This window comes from Eleutherodactylus coqui, unplaced genomic scaffold (assembly GCF_035609145.1).
Source record: "Eleutherodactylus coqui strain aEleCoq1 unplaced genomic scaffold, aEleCoq1.hap1 HAP1_SCAFFOLD_301, whole genome shotgun sequence".
NCBI lineage: Eukaryota > Metazoa > Chordata > Amphibia > Anura > Eleutherodactylidae > Eleutherodactylus > Eleutherodactylus coqui.
Genome location: NW_027102608.1, coordinates 1 through 16,025, shown reverse-complemented (window position 1 = coordinate 16,025; position 16,025 = coordinate 1). Strand labels below are relative to the sequence as shown.

At 48.3% G+C, this 16,025-nt stretch overlaps 1 pseudogene; it reads left to right on the top strand.

Moving 5' to 3' along the window:
• Positions 1-1,979: 1,979 nt before the first annotated feature.
• Positions 1,980-2,063, top strand: LOC136605423 (small nucleolar RNA MBII-202; annotated as a pseudogene).
• The last annotated feature ends 13,962 nt before the right edge of the window (positions 2,064-16,025 follow it).

Here is a 16,025-nt window from a genome sequence, read left to right as displayed (position 1 = left end):
ACTGAGGCTTCACTTCCTGCTTCTCTTCTGCCAGTACTACCTCCCTGTGCTCTTATTACAGCATCCGGCCTGCTATACTGAGCAGAGGGCTGATGGACGGGGTTCCCTAGCGGCAGACCCCGTCCATCAACTGCTACTGATCTATACAGAGCATAGGCCATCAGTGAAAAAATGGGCAGACAAACCCTTTGAAAGGGGTCCGGGAGAGTCATTATTACTAAACGGACACCAGGAGGGGCATTATTACTGAGTGGTGGCATAACAGGGGGAACAAATTCTGTGTGGGGAGCATTAATATTGGCACTACTATGTGGGGATTACAATGAGCACAAAAAGGAGCTTAAATTACTAAGTGGCAGATATGGCATTATTACTGTCTGGAGCAACATGAATGGTGGCATTGTGTAGAGATATGGAAAGGTAAAATTAGAGTTAAAGTTGTCTGTCAAATTCTGCAGAGACAAATATGTGTGAAGGAGAAATCATGATTGTGGTCTGAGCGGGATGGAGAAGAAAAGGAAAAGTGAAACACCCCAATTAAAGGGGACATCACCAGTGATTAATGGAGCTAATATACTATAATCACTTACACAGCCTGTCGAGATCCATTATACTGGTGCTGTGAACTGGTATCTACCTCTCTATGGCCACAGTATGGGTGTAACATTGGTCCTTGTATACTTTTTTTCAGTAACACTTTAGGGGTATTATGTGGTCACAGTCTGTAGGTATTTTTTGGCTGTCATATATTGTTATTAGTTATATTAATCCTTGTAGTGGTTTTATTCAGTATCTCCGGTAGCTTAGAGGCGGGAGCTGTCACAATCCCAACCCCGGGGCTTTGCTCTACAGGGCCAGTGTGTTTTCACGGCCCTGCAGAATGAAGCCCAAACACCCAGGACATGAAAACAATAAGGGGTTAAGAGAAGCCAGCCGATGATGATCATTGATGTGGTGGAGGCCTAAAGGGTAGAAATAGGCGGCACCTTAATATATTCCTGCAGCTCTAACATGTTCTGTGCTTCGTAGAAGATCTGCTGCAGTGAGCTATCCACGCCGCATAGATTTCTCCCCTCCTACAGTCAGCAGTGCTGCAGCTGGCGGTTTGCTGACGCCTGCCTACTTGTGTTCATCCCACTTGCTGCTAATTTGGCCCCAGCTACAATATGGGCCCACTTTATAGTTTTATTCCAGGGCCATTTTGTGTACCAAACCCACTCACACAGGGAGACATACAGATGACCAGTCAGCAATTTTATGCTTGTTGAAAGTCAAGGATCAGCGGACAAATGAGCGTTGACTTGTTTGTTGGCTGATGGTTGTACTTCTTACACTCCCCAATTGTGGGACAAGCCGTGTAAAAGTTCTTTACTTGGGAGGTGAGAGCTGTCACGTCTTGCTGCATGCTCAGCAGTTAACGATATAGATGGCCACTGGAGCCCTAGGCTTTATACACACACGGTGGGCTGCATACAGATATAGTATTGGGGGTCGTGAAAACACATATGGCTGCCTACTAAGGGATTTTCCTCTTAGGGAATAAGTCGTCATGGTCTCCAAGGTTTCAAAACATGATTATTGTGTAGAGATGTAGTAGAGCCAAGCGAGTTATCAATATTAAGACTATGGTTACATGGCAGCATGGGTCACATGACCAAAGATCTTTGTGTAACCCTTCCACTTCAGTCTCTCATTAGTGCCAATGCGGTTGCAGCACATCTCACAAATTCTTGCCACCGGCAGCTCGCAAAACAATAGACACCAAGACTGGAACTTTTGTCGATCTGCGGCTCGCAGCAACTTGCCACCCGTGCCGCCACGTGGCCCTAGCCTTAATCGCACAACACGTTGGTGTGTTCAGTGAATTCAGCTCTGCTCCTTCAATGTATTTGTCTTCTCCGCAGTCGTAATCACTGGTTGCAAAGCAGATAATGGTCCTTATATTGTCCACAGTTGGTGTGCAGCTCCTGACAGCAGCGTGATGGCACATTGTCCCGAATCTCTGCTTTTTTGTGATGACTGCCTCCTTGAATCCTTTATTCTGATGGTTGTTGGAGTCAATCTTACACTTGTTTTCATCAGAGATCATCATTGATGCAACAAGTCTACAGAATCCCTGCAGACCAACGTACAGAGACAGCAAAGTGGTCATCTTCCACGCAAACCCACCGCTCCCAAGAGGTCTTCTGTCCCAGTCCGTTTGGTCATATTATACATAGGAAGATAATTTGCTGTGTGGTGCTCAGCCAATCAGAGCCAGCGTTTCCTGGAGGCGGGGAATTTCCAATCCCCAGCCAGAAGACTTGCCTGAAGACAAGTGTCGGGGATCGGGGAGAAGATGCAGTGGAGCTGACAGCGCTTCTTAGGTGATGTAAGTGTTTTTGTTTTCTGCAGCTAGGGCTTAGTTTAGGGCTCTTCCAATAGGATTTCCTACTGTAAAAGGTTCATCACACCGCACATTTTCATACGATGCAACAGAGAGGAAGGCTCCTTAGGAAAACATGGGCTGCAAAACATCACAAGTTGCGGGCATTTCGCGAAGCCCGCAAGGTTCTTGACTCGCAATGTCGCATGCTACAAAACATCAAAAATGCGAAGAAACCCAAAGGAAAGAGATCAGAGGTGGGCAGGAAATATAATGTCACTCGCAGTCACCAATAACATGGTGGATCAGCCATCTGCAGCCGGCGGCTCTCCTGCTGTTCTTTAACCGCAGTGTGATGGGAGTTACATATCACAGTCCACTTTATGTAGTAGTACAAGTACATTGTTAGGGTTTTATATCATTGAAGCTTAATTTATATAAAACCCTAACAATATACTTGTACTACTACATAAAGTGGTCTGTGATATGTAACTCCCATCACACTGCGGTTACAGAACAGCGGGAGAGCCGCCGGCTGCAGATGGCTGATCCACCATTGTGTAACGAAAGTTCTACAATTTGTTTACTAACTCATTGTGTCAGATCATCGTTTTGCTGTCAGTAAAGGGGAAATTCTTCTTTACATCCAGTTCGGAAGGGGTAACATCACTCCTTAGGTAGAGAGCACCAAAAAGGTGAGTGAGGAGATGCATAAGGCCATCCATGCTCCTCTGGGCAATATCTACATAAGGAAGATGGAACAATACCTCTGCAGCGTCACCTATTGGATGGCAGCATTCCTTCAAATCAATGCTTAACCCTTTATATAACTATATATTACGGGTCAAGCATTCATTTAAAAGAATGCTGCCATCCAATAGGTGGCGCTGCAGAGGTATTGTTTCATCTTTCTTCTTTACATCCAAAGACTAAAAGCATGTACAAACGTAATACTTTCCACAGCTGTGTATCCAGTCTACTCAATCCTCTGTGTCCTAAATGTCAGTATCAATCTATCTTCTGTGCTGACAGTTTGCTACAATGTATCATCTTGGGGTCCAGACTTGGATTGCAGAGGATTGTATAGACTGAATTTAACTGTAGCAAAGCCTCAACTGTAGGAAATGTTGCGTTTGCACGGGTTTCAGCCTCTGGTTTCCAATCATTTATACCAATAACGTAGTGCAATTTACTTAAAGGGGTTGTCCATGTGTAAACTATTGCTGTCCTATCCTTGAGCTAGGCCACCAGTAGTAGATTGATGGGGCTCCAACTGATCAGCTATTCAGCGGCCGATGCTCACCTGCTCTCATATGACTTCTGCAGGAAGCAGACAGCTCTGTTCCCACTGCAGTGGGGAGGTTTGGTATTTAAGGCTATTCATTTCAATGGGAACTTAGCCTGCAATATGAGGCCGGGCCACTGCTGTGGAAACAGAGCTGTCTGCTTCTTGTAGAGATTAGCTAGTGTACAAGCATATCGTCCCAGCAAACAGCAGATTGGTGGGGGTCCGGGCAGCAGACCCCACTAATCTACTATTGATTGTCTATCTTAAGGACAGGTCATCAGTGGTTTACAACTGGACAACCCCTTTGTCTTCTCTTCTATTTCTACAGATTGAGGCCAGAAAAGAACAAATTTCATAAACAAAGAAGGTGCTGAAAGAAGCTGAGGGAAATGACCTGGAGAAGCTGGTGTAGTATGTAGGATGCCCTAATTGTCATCATAATAGGGTTACGATTGTGGTGTGCACCATGTAAATGAGCGTGCAGCTATTTCTAATGGAATTTTTCCTTCCAGATCCCCCTGTGTATTAATCCTTAGGATTCCGTATATCAGCTACCATTATGATCAGTTCATACGAGCTGTAATGACGACATGTGATGCTGGGAGGAAAATTCATCAAAACTGGTGCAGGTGAAAACTTTGACTGTGGGGATCCAACCACTGGGACCTCCACTGATCTCAAGAACTGGGGTCCTTATGGTCCCACCACAGCAGAGATCTTGCATGTCTACTACCAATTCATTTAAATGACAGCACTGGAGATTGCTCGGCGTTTATACAATTTCAGCATTGTCATTGAATGAATAGAATGGTGCTGCACATGCGCAATCTCCTCTCCATTCATGTAGGGATTTTCAGAAACTCTATTTTCGGGCTGGGTGGGAGTCCAAGCGGTTGGACCACCACTGCAGTTATAAGGTTATTCCCTATCCAGGAGACGCGGGATAACTTTAGGTCTTGATTAGAGATGAGCGAGCACCAAAATGCCCGGGTGCTCGTTATTCGGGACAAACTTTTCGCGATGCTCGAGGGTTCGTTTCGAGTAACGAACCCCATTGAAGTCAATGGGCGACCCGAGCATTTTTGTATTTCGCCGATGCTCGCTAAGGTTTCCTTGTGTGAAAATCTGGGCAATTCAAGAAAGTGATGGGAACGACATAGCAACGGATAGGGCAGGCGAGGGGCTACATGTTGGGCTGCAGCTCAAGTTCACAGGTCCCACTATTAAGCCACAATAGCGGCAAGAGTGGGGCCCCCCCCCTCCCAAAAACTTTTACTTCTGAAAAGCCCTCATTAGCATGGCATACCTTAGCTAGGCACCACACTACCTCCAACAAAGCACAATCACTGCCTGCATGACACTCCACTGCCACTTCTCCTGTGTTACATGCTGCCCAACCGCCCCCCCTCCCCCCCACAGCGCACACCAAAGTGTCCCTGCGCAGCCTTCAGCTGCCCTAATGCCTCACCACCCTCATGTCTATTTAGAAGTGCGTCTGCCATGAGGAGGAACCGCAGGCACACACTGCAGAGGTTGGCACGGCTAGGCAGCGACCCTCTTTAAAAGGGGCGGGGCGATAGCCCACAATGCTGTACAGAAGCAATGAGAAATAGAATCCTGTGCCACCGCCATCAGGAGCTGCACACGTGGGCATAGCAATGGGGAACCTATGTGTCACACACTATTCATTCTGTCAAGGTGTCTCTGCATGCCCCAGTCAGACCGGGCTTTTTAATTCATAGACAAGGGCAGGTACAACTCCCTATTGTGAAGTCCCTGTCGACCGACAGCATGGGTGGCTTCCTGGAACCCACCGGCGGTACATAAAAATATCCCATTGCAGTGCCCAACACAGCTGAGGTAGTAATGTCGTGCTTAATGCAGGTGGGCTTCGGCCCACACTGCATGCCCCAGTCTGACTGGGGTTCTTTACAAGTGGAAACAGATGCATTTATAATTCCCTGTGGACCCACAGCATGGGTGGGTGCCAGGAAGCCACCGGCGGTACATAGAAATATCCCATTGCATTGCCCAACACAGCTGAGGTAGTAATGTCGTGCTTAATGCAGGTGGGCTTCGGCCCACACTGCATGCCCCAGTCTGACTAGGGTTCTTTACAAGTGGAAACAGATGCATTTATAATTCCCTGTGGACCCACAGCAGGGGTGGGTGCCAGGAAGCCACCGGCGGTACATAGAAATATCCCATTGCATTGCCCAACACAGCTGAGGTAGTAATGTCGTGCTTAATGCAGGTGGGCTTCGGCCCACACTGCATGCCCCAGTCAGACTGGGGTTCTTTACAAGTGGACAGATGTAGGTTAAACTCCGTGTGCACCTACAGCATGGGTGGCTCCCTGGAACCCACCGGCGATACACAAAAATATCCCATTGCATTGCCCAACACAGCGGATGTAACGTCAGCTGTAATGCAGGTGGGCTAAAAATTCATTTGATTACACTGTAGGCGAGGGCCCACAAAAATTGCTGTATCAACAGTACTAATGTACATCCAAAAAATTGGCCATGGCCAACCAAGAGGGCAGGTGAAACCCATTAATCGCTTTGGTTAATGTGGCTTAAGTGGTAACTAGGCCTGGAGGCAGCCCAGTTTAACGAAAAATTGGTTCAAGTTAAAGTTTCAACGCTTTTAAGAGCATTGAAACATAAAAATTGTTTAGAAAAATTAGATGAGTGAGCCTTGTGGCCCTAAGAAAAATTGCCCGTTCAGCGTGATTACGTGAGGTTTCAGGAGGAGGAGCAGGAGGAGGAGGAGGAGGAATATTAGACACAGATTGATGAAGCAGAAATGTCCCCGTTTTGGATGGTGAGAGAGAACGTAGCTTCCATCTGCGGGTGCAGCCTACGTATTGCTTACGTATCGCTGCTGTCCACTGGTGGAGAAGAGAAGTCTGGGGAAATCCAGGCTTTGTTCATCTTGATGAGTGTAAGCCTGTCGGCACTGTCGGTTGACAGGTGGGTACGCTTATCCGTGATGATTCCCCCAGCCACACTAAACACACTCTCTGACAAGACGCTAGCCGCAGGACAAGCAAGCACCTCCAGGGCATACAGCGCGAGTTCAGGCCACGTGTCCAGCTTCGACACCCAGTAGTTGTAGGGGGCAGAGGCGTCACGGAGGACGGTCGTACGATCGGCTACGTACTCCCTCACCATCCTTTTACAGTGCTCCCGCCGACTCAGCCTTGACTGGGGAGCGGTGACACAGTCTTGCTGGGGAGCCATAAAGCTGGCAAAGGCCTTGGAGAATGTTCCCCTGCCTGCGCTGTACATGCTGCCTGATCTCTGCGCCTCCCCTGCTACCTGGCCCTCGGAACTGCGCCTACTGCCACTAGCGCTGTCGGATGGGAAGGTTACCATCAGTTTGTCCACCAGCGCCCTGTGGTATAGCATCATTCTCGAACCCCTTTCCTCTTCGGGAATGAGAGTGCAAAGGCTCTCCTTATACCGTGGATCGAGCAGTGTGTACACCCAGTAATCCGTAGTGGCCAGAATGCGTGTAACGCGAGGGTCACGAGAAAGGCATCCTAACATGAAGTCAGCCATGTGTGCCAGGGTACCTGTACGCAACACATGGCTGTCTTCACTAGGAAGATCACTTTCAGGATCCTCCTCCTCCTCCTCCTCCCTCTCCTCAGGCCATACATGCTGAAAGGATGACAGCCCAGCAGCATGTGTACCCTCACCAGTGGGCCAAGCTGTCTCTTCCCCCTCCTCCTCATCCTCCTCATGCTCCTCCTCCTCCTCCTCAACGCGCTGAGATATAGACAGGCGGGTGCTCTGACTATCCAGCGACATACTGTCTTCCCCCGGCTCTGTTTCCGAGCGCAAAGCGTCTGCCTTTATGCTTTGCAGGGAACTTCTCAAGATGCATAGCAGAGGAATGGTGACGCTAATGATTGCAGCATCGCCGCTCACCACCTGGGTAGACTCCTCAAATTTTCCAAGGACCTGGCAGATGGCTGCCAACCAGGGCCACTCTTCTGTAAATAATTGAGGAGGCTGACTCCCACTGCGCCGCGCAAGTTGGAGTTGGTATTCCACTATAGCTCTACGCTGCTCATAGAGTCTGGCCAACATGTGGAGCGTAGAGTTCCACTGTGTGGGCACGTCGCACAGCAGTCGGTGCACTGGCAGATTAAACCTATGTTGCAGTGTCCGCAGGGTGGCAGCGTGCGTGTGGGATTTGCGGAAATGTGCGCAGAGCTGGCGCACCTTTCCGAGCAGGTATGACAAGTGGGGGTAGCTTTTCAGAAAGCGCTGAACCACCAAATTAAACACATGGGCCAGGCATGGCACGTGCGTGAGGCTGCCGAGCTGCAGAGCCGCCACCAGCTTACGGCCGTTGTCACACACGACCATGCCCGGTTGGAGGCTCAGCGGCGCAAGCCAGTGGTCGGTCTGCTCTGTCAGACCCTGCAGCAGTTCGTGGGCCGTGTGCCTCTTCTCTCCTAAGCTGAGTAGTTTCAGCACGGCCTGCTGACGCTTGCCCACCGCTGTGCTGCCACGCCGCGTGACACCGACTGCTGGCGACGTGCTGCTGACACATCTTGATTGCGAGACAGAGGTTGCGTTGGAGGAGGAGGAGGAGGAAGGTGCTTTAGTGGAGGAAGCATACACCGCCGCAGATACCACCACCGAGCTGTGGCCCGCAATTCTGGGGGTGGGTAGGACGTGAGCGGTCCCAGGCTCTGACTCTGTCCCAGCCTCCACTAAATTCACCCAATGTGCCGTCAGGGAGATATAGTGGCCCTGCCCGCCTGTGCTTGTCCACGTGTCCGTTGTTAAGTGGACCTTGGGAGTAACCGCGTTGGTGAGGGCGCGTACAATGTTGCGGGAGACGTGGTCGTGCAGGGCTGGGACGGCACATCGGGAAAAGTAGTGGCGACTGGGAACTGAGTAGCGCGGGGCCGCCGCCGCCATCATGCTTTTGAAAGCCTCCGTTTCCACAAGCCTATACGGCAGCATCTCTAGGCTGATCAATTTTGCAATGTGCACGTTTAACGCTTGAGCGTGCGGGTGCGTGGCGTCGTACTTGCGCTTGCGCTCAAACTGTGGCACTAGCGACGTCTGGACGCTGCGCTGAGAGACATTGCTGGATGGGGCCGAGGACAGCGGAGGTGAGGGTGTGGGTGCAGGCCAGGAGACGGTAGTGCCTGTGTCCTCAGAGGGGGGTTGGATCTCAGTGGCAGGTTGGGGCACAGGGGGAGAGGCAGTGGTGCAAACCGGAGGCGGTGAACGGGCATCGTCCCACCTTGTGGGGTGCTTGGCCATCATATGCCTGCGCATGCTGTTGGTGGTGCCTCCCTAGCTGATCTTGGCGCGACAAAGGTTGCACACCACTGTTTGTCGGTCGTCAGGCGTCTCTGTGAAAAACTGCCACACCGTAGAGCACCTTAACCTGTGCAGGGTGGCATGGCGCGAGGGGGCGCTTTGGGAAACAGTTGGTGGATTATTCGGTCTGGCCCTGCCTCTACCCCTGGCCACCGCACTGGCTCGGCCTGTGCCCACACCCTCACTTGGCCCTCCGCGTCCTCGGCCGCGTCCACGTCCTCTAGGCCTACCCCTACCCCTCAGCATGCTGTATTACCAGTGATTTGATTTCCCAGGCAGGAAATAAATTGGCGCAAGCCTGCAGGCCAAATATAATTTTTTCGCTTTTTTGCAAAGGGAAGGCCCCACTGCGTATATTCAATGAACAATACGTTTAATAACTGTGGTGTGGCCCTGAAAAAGTGTCACACAACTTTAGTGTAGCAGAGTTATTAACTCTAGCAGAGCAGGTATTTGCCAGTCAGGAAAGACAATGGCGCAAGCCTGCAGTAAACCGTAGCTGGTTGCGTCTGATTTTTGTACGTTGTCCACGCAGCACACACGTACACGGAGACCTTAGGACTGACACAGGCAGGCCAAATATAATTTCTTTTCCTTTTTTGCAAAGGGAAGGACCCACTGCGTATATTCAATGAACAATAACTTTTAGAACTGTAGTGTGGCCCTGAAAAAGTGACACACAACTTTAGTGTAGCAGAGTTATTAACTCTAGCAGAGCAGGTATTTGCCAGTCAGGAAAGACAATGGCGCAAGCCTGCAGTAAACCGTAGCTGGTTGCGTCTGATTTTTGTACGTTGTCCACGCAGCACACACGTACACGGAGACCTTAGGACTGACACAGGCAGGCCAAATATAATTTCTTTTCCTTTTTTGCAAAGGGAAGGACCCACTGCGTATATTCAATGAACAATAACTGTGTTGTGGCCCTGCCTACACAATTCTGTCCCTGTAGTATCAATGTAGGGTGCAATGCTCTGCACAGACGATTTTTAGAAGAAAAAAAAAATGCAACACTGCTAACAGCAGCCAGCACAGTACTGCACACGCTTAAATTTGGCCCTAGAAAGGACCGTTGAGGTTCTTGAAGGCTACACTCACTCCTAACACTCTCCCTGCCTATGCACCACTTCTGTCCCTAATGCCGGGTGCAATGCTCTGCACTGCCGATTTTGAGAAAAAAAAAAAAAAAAAACACTGCTAGCAGCAGCCTGCACACAGGTAGATGTGGCCCTAAGAAGGACCTTTGGGGTTCTTGAAGCCTACACTGACTCCTAACGCTCTCCCTACAGCAGCACCAGCAGGATAGTACTTTCCCTCAGCTAACTCACAAGGCATGTGTGGCGAGCCGCGGGAGGGGCCGACTTTTATACTCGGGTGACATCTGATCTTCCCAGCCACTCACTGCAGGGGGGTGGTATAGGGCTTGAACGTCACAGGGGGAAGTTGTAATGCCTTCCCTGTCTTTCAATTGGCCAGAAAAGCGCGCTAACGTCTCAGAGAGGAAACTGAAAGTAACCAGAACACCGCGTGGTGCTCGTTACGAGTAACGAGCATCCCGAACACCCTAATATTCGCACGAATATCAAGCTCGGACGAGTACGTTCGCTCATCTCTAGTCTTGATACAATTCCTTTAAACGAAGGACTTAGATTCCTCCTTTCTACTGGAATCCATTACTGGGTTGGCCTCAAAGAACTGCAGTTGAGTTATTCCAAAAAGCGCTGTGTGGCAAACCACCCTCAGTGTAAGGCCAGACGTAGAATACGCATTTACTGCTGCTGAATTGTGTGCGGTAAATCTGCGGTGTGTCACAGTACAAGCAATGTAGATGGGACTTCACAAAATCTTGGCACTACTTAGTGCAGATTTTGCCACTGCGAAAATCAGTGTCAGATCCGTAATGTACGGCTTTACCCTAACAGTCACTTGGAGAAATCTTTCTATGGATGCGGCACCTGATGACTTCCTTTCATCTTAGACTTCTGGAAAGCAAGAAGAAAGTTGTCGTGAGAATGGAAGAGCAGCTGCTGAACTTGGAGGTACAGGAGACTGACAGAGAAGACAAGAAACAGATGGCCTCGTCCTCCAAGCTGAACTATCTGGATCCCCGGATTTCTATGGCTTGGTGAGTTCTTTTATTTCTTGTGGAAAGTTTGCATATTTTTCATGTCTGCAATTCAATTACGTATTGCATGTGTTTATGATGAAGGCTATCGCTGGTCTCACACCTTAGACAGTAGTTGACCAAATGGTTGCCTGGGTGACAGCTATTCCTTCTGACACACACGTAGGAAGTGCTATGTTGAGCTCCATCATGCCTGATCGCACTTACCCTTGTCAGGGTAGAGTTGGGACATCCCCGTACACATGAAATAGTAGTCTGGTCCTGCTAAAATTGACCTTCATATAATATGTATGGGAACATTTTAAAGGGAATCTGTCACCACCTAAAAGCACCATAAACTAAGTTCTACTACTCGAAGGGTAGGTTCCGAGGGGCCCAAGAATGATATAATTACCTAGCTCCCTGTTCCCCTGCTGTTCCCCATGGAAGTCGGCACCAGCGGACTCATCTCTACAGCTGTGTGTCCACTTCCATAGAGAGCAATATGTATTTCCTTGCACAGTCTGCAGACATGAGTCTACTTGTGCCACTTCCACATATGATGGCGCAGAAACAAGCCGGGTGAGTTTAAAAACGACACCCCCGGACTCCTCAGAACCTGCCCTGTAAGCTCTATAATTTAGTTTAGTTTGGTTGTCCGGCGCTCATAAGGATAACATAAAAACAGTCCGATAAATGGAAAACTTACTTAGATGGGAGCTCTCATGTCCTTGAGACCTCCCCAAATGGACTGCAGGCCAGGTAAGTTTATCCAAAACAATTGTCATCCAGAAAGGGGGATTTTAATTGACCAAATAGCAATAAATACAGGTAGGTAGACAAATCACTGGGTACAGGTAATAAAACAGACGATGCAACGTGGTTCAGGGCGGTATGTGCCCCTTTATCAAGCATACTAAAGAGGGTAACAGGACTTACTTTTATACTAGTTGGTATTTCCTTCATAGGGGAGTGGTGTACTGGCGCTGTTCTCGCGGTACGTCCCACATTGATGATGCCACGCATCATAACATGGTGACGCTGGCGTCCGTTACTGCTAGCCTTATATGAACGAGGTGTCTCCCCGAGCTCGCTCGCCTGGGTGCTGTCGCTGCATGTAGTTGTGATGTAACTATTGATATCAGACATATGGAACATTATCCCGAGTGGGCGCTCTTAGTTCACGTCACACGGCGCCATGGAATGATGCTGCGTTCCAGCGTGCATTCCACTGAACATTGACTGGCGTCCCTGGAGCGTCATGCACTCCAAACGGTGCGTTCCAGCGGGGTGTGTATATCTCTTAGCTATTTAGCCATCCTGAGAGTTAAAACTTGTACTGTTGTTGTTTGTACAGCATTGATAAGTAAAACAATATGTTTAATACCGGTATGGTCCATTCCTGGTCCAATAACTATAACATTGTTAAAATGCTGAGGATTTGGGAAACATTAACCTTTTCCCGCTATAGTATGTACAGTTACGTTCTGCGGGGTCGGGGTATGTATGAAGAGAGATCGCACGGCTATCTCTTTTAATACATCTCAGATGCAGGCTGCTTATTACACCCGACACTCGGCGGCAAGAGTTGCAATCGGCCAGGTGGCCGATCCCGGCTGTTACCCATTTAAATGCCACAGTCAATTCTGACAAAGGCATTTAAATCCGCCGAATGATCGCAGGGAGCCGTGCGGGTGTCATGGCAGCCCGGGGCCTTCTGAAAGGCCCCGTAACTGTCTTGGCAGTATGCCTGTCAAGCTATCCCCATGGGGGGGCTTGATAGACTGCCTGCCCAATCGCAGTATGATGTAATGCTATTACATTACATCATACTGCAGGAGCGATGGAAACATCACATGTTGTGGTTCTCTGTGGGGACTATAAAAAAAGCAAAAATAACAATAAAGTTTTACTAATTTTTTAAAAACAAGTAATATAAGTTTTAAAAAAAACACCTTCTGCCATATTTTCAATAAAAGAATCTAAATAATGAAATAAAACTACATATTTGGTATCGCTGTGTTCGTAAAAGTGTGATTTATCAAAGTAACGCATTATTTAGCCCGCATGGTTAACGTCGTCCAAGAAAAAGAAAAAAAAGAAAGTAAGCGAGAAATGTACTTTTTTGGACACCCTGTCTCCAAGAAAAAATGCAATAAAAAGCGACTAAAAGGTCGTATCTGTTCCCAAGTGGTACCAACGTAAACTACAGGAAGTAGCAAAAAATGAGCCCTCGCACAACTATGTCGACGGAAAAATAAAAAAGTTATCGCACTCAGAAGAAAATAATATCAAAAAATGAAATGTCTTTGAATAAAAATACAAGTAGTACAGCAAAAAAACCCATACAAGTTTGGTATCATAGTAATCGTACTGAGCCATAGAATAAAGGTATTGAGACAAAAAACATAAAAGAATATGAGCATCCGTACATGAAAGAATATGAAAGAATATTATGTTTTTTGTCTCATATATATCTTATCACTGTTCAGATCGATGTTTTCATCATATATTTATTGTTCTTATTGACACATTTGTGAGACTTCATTATGTATATGAATTTTTTTTTTTTTTCCTCTCCCCTCTCCTCCCCTTTCTTTGTTAATCACTCCTCCATTATCTATTTGTACTTATCACACAGTCCTATCCAGCCGAACTGACGAAGGGGTTCTTCCCCGAAACGCGTATTCCATTGCTGGTTTTTAATTTCTGAAAAAATAATAAAAAAGAAGTGCTTTCACCATCACACATTGGACTTTGATCTACATCTTCTAGTAGCTTAGAGTGTTGCGCCTCCATACCAGTTCTTTTCACATCCTTTTTGCTACACTTACGCCCACACTGGTGGAGCGTCATCTGGTTGGCAGCACCTCCACCATTCAAAATACTCAATCATTGAAAACTCTCTGTACTCCATAAATATTCCACTACCCTCACTGGGTCTTGCTCCACCCTCCTTTTTCATTTCTTTTACTCTATTTATTAAGCGGCATGTAGGCGTAGCGCCAAGCAGCCTGTGAGGTATGCCGCTGTGTGGCGCAACGTGCGTTATTTTGCTACTGTTTGGCATTCCATACTGTGTGCCTGATGTGTTTTGCCACCATGCGACTTATCTATAGGTTTTGCTGCGCAGCTTGATATTCGGTCGCGCGTGTCTCCTGTATAATGCCGCCTGCGGTCTTTTTTGCTGTCAATGGCGGAGACCAGGAGGCAGCCTGTGTGTGTTCCAAAGTCGCCAGTGTTGGGCAATGCTCTGAGGTAGCTTCTCCTCCCCCACCCCAAACACTATGGCCCCCTACTACTACTATGCCATAGTCACGTTTCCTCCCTGCCCAATCCAACCTCAGCGTGATTCTGGGCTTGCTGTCGCCTGTAGTTCCTCCCATACCTGCAGTTCCCTGCAGCTAGCCGCACCGCAGATGTTGGATTCCAGTATAACACATGTACAGGGAGGGCCAGAGCCACGGTCCAAGTACGCTCTCGCTACAATACGAGATTTACATCCAGACGGAGAATATCTTGTGTCACGGACAACAGTGCTAGAACTGGTTGTCAGCTTAACTCCAGGCTTGCTGAGACCTGTGGTACCTTCCATACGGACAGAGTACTGGCACAGGGAGTCTTGGGACACATCGCTCCTCGTGTCTGCTCCACACCAGGGTGAGCCTTGCCTGTCAGTAGCTTCCCTGTTGTCCCTCCTGCAGTTGCCTGCAGGCAGACGTACCGCAGTGTCCGAGCCCAGGATGACACGTGGACAGCGGCCGGCGAGCGCCACTTACTAAGTACGCTGTCTACAGTACAAGATTACATCCAGCAGAGATTATCTCGTCTTCTGAACAAGAACGTTCAAACTATTTGCCGGCATTACTCCAGCCTTGTTGAGACCTGTGGTAACTTCCTTATGGATGGACACATAGTTTCCCTCGTCTGCTCCAGACTGGGTTGAGCATTACCTGTCGGTAGCTCCCGTTGCCCCTCCTGCAGCTCCCTGCAGGCAGCCCTGACGCAGTGTCAGAGTCGCCTTGGCTTTCGTCTGGCCCTCTTGTCAGTTCAAGTCGTGCCCTTCGTGGGCGCCTCACACTGACTCCGCTCCGCGGCGGTACAGGATCACCATGTCAGACACATTCTAGCCGTGTTCCGGCACATGTTACTCGGACAGCAGGTGCCTCGTCTGAAACTCTGCATTGAGAGCTTTCTCCCGGTGGGGGGTTGGGACCGCTACTCCGTCTCCTTTATGCTCAGTCTCTGAGCTTGCTGGATGCTTAGGCTTCAGTTAACGCTGGTCGCGGTGAAGAAGCTGGTTATGCTTCTTGACACCTGCGGCTTCTTTTATTTTCCCATCCCCTTGGGTACTGCTCTAGAACATCCCAAAGTCTTTGCTGTGTCCCCCAATGATACAGATGAGAAAACAAGATTTTTGTAAGAACTTCTCATAAAATCTCTTTCTCGTCTTGTTCATTGGGGGACACAGCACCCACCCAGTCTGGTATTAGAACGGTAACGTATGCTTCTCTTGGTTGGAGTGTTCTCAGTTCGGTCGCACTTGGTGTTAGATTGATTATTGTTATTTATTATCTATTATCATATCCTACTGGCCGCTCCTACTGCTTGCATACAAGCTGAGCTAGCATGATGCTTGGAGGGGGTTATAGCTCGTGGGAGGAGTTAACACTTTTTATGCTTAGAGTCGCCTCCTAGTGGCAGAAGCTATACCCAAGGTCATGCTGTATCCCCCAAAGAAAAAGACAAAAAAGAGATTTTATGATAAGTTCTTACAAAAATCTTGTTTTTTTTTTGTTTTTGTTTTTTTTAAACCTTGAGAAATTACCATATGCTCGAATAATCAAGTTCCCACCAGGCGTCAGTGCTGACACTTATGTTCCTTATGCTTGGTTTCTCTGTGCGACAGCAGAG